The sequence below is a fragment of the Rhagoletis pomonella genome, unplaced genomic scaffold (assembly GCF_013731165.1).
Source record: "Rhagoletis pomonella isolate Grant_MI unplaced genomic scaffold, Rhpom_1.0 Rhpom_scaffold_00002, whole genome shotgun sequence".
NCBI lineage: Eukaryota > Metazoa > Arthropoda > Insecta > Diptera > Tephritidae > Rhagoletis > Rhagoletis pomonella.
The window spans coordinates 114,148,431-114,149,754 of record NW_023458556.1 but is presented as its reverse complement, the minus strand read 5'-3'; the positions used below and the strand labels follow the sequence as shown (position 1 = coordinate 114,149,754).

The following is a 1,324-nucleotide window of genomic DNA, read 5'->3' as shown; positions in this document are numbered from 1 at the left end:
CAAAAATCACTCACAAATTGCAAATTAACACGATTTAAACTGATTTTTCACTTATAATTCAAATTTCTCTTTCGCTGATTTGTAAACAAAGGTTTATTTACAAGTTACCACAACTGTCAAAATCGGCAAAACCAAAGTAGCGGTACCACTGACGGCGCCACCTTCGTTCGCTGCACCGTGATTCTGACCAGCCTTTTGACATAAACTACTATTCCATGCGAACACAGATTTCATTGCATACTCAAATTTTACATACAAAACGGAACATTGATAATCTATTACTGGTACCACTTTTCGTCGTCGTTATATCATAATCTAATTTTCTCATAGTTCGGTTAGTGGGGCTCGTGCGAAATGTTCATTTTCACAGCTGCAGTACTGCAGTAGCTCGACACCTTCCTCACCAACAGCTCTGTCCTCTTTAGCTTCTTAATGTAACTGCAAATTAATGAAAAGGAAAAAAGATGGAAACTTAAGAAAAATTAATGTCCCAGCTTTTCACTAACGATAATGGTATTAACTCCTTACACCTTATATTTGGATCTCTGTATGGATTCGGAAGGTTGTGCATTTTGATTTGAATTCTGGCATTTGTCAGAGATGTCTCTGCAACGTGTTAATAGCGAAACGACCTGATGCAATTTGCTCAGTTTGGGATACTGGTATTTTATTGATGGATCAGGGCATCCAACCAAAACAATTGCACAAGTATAAAGGGCACATTCAGCTGAAAAATTATGGTAGAAAATATATTTTTATTTAACTGAAAGCCAATTATGAATAAAATTCTATAATTAACGCACCTTCAACGACTGCTACTTTTCCTTTGTACCCAAGCCCACTTACATGCTGAACAAGCTGTGATGTCCATTTTCGCTCATCTCAACATCGTCGAATTTATACCATTAGAAGGTAGCAATGTATTTTCCACAAAGTCAGTTAACTCACAAATTGATTGGCAATTATCGCTCGCCTCGAATGACTTCACCCTCCAGTTTGGCTTAGCCATATACTAAACAATATAAGTCGCGACAAATGCTTCACGATTTGCAGGTTTTTACAGGAAGCTGTTCCAGGTGGCCAGCTTCCATAACACAGTATATACAGTAATAAACCTTTTCGCAGTTTTTCACCAATTGGTCCCCGAGGAGTACTTTTGGGTTGCAACGTTTTCGTTTTGCGCTCACGGCAACACTTACTGTGGGGAATTTCGCCTCATGATTAGAAAAAGTTCTTTTCGAGGATAAAATCTTATCTTACTATCTTACTAATCTTACTCTTACTAATATTATAAATGTGAAAGTTTGTATGTTTGGATGTTTGG

The 1,324-nt window shown here is 37.4% G+C and overlaps 1 long non-coding RNA gene across 1 annotated transcript; it reads right to left on the bottom strand.

Moving 5' to 3' along the window:
• Window positions 1–214: 214 nt before the first annotated feature.
• LOC118734848 lies at window positions 215–1,123 on the bottom strand. The gene is made up of 3 exons (XR_004992461.1): window positions 804–1,123; window positions 529–727; window positions 215–438 (listed from the first exon to the last, which is right to left on the bottom strand). It is a non-coding gene; the product is annotated as an uncharacterized LOC118734848 (long non-coding RNA).
• Between the last annotated feature and the right edge of the window lie 201 nt (window positions 1,124–1,324).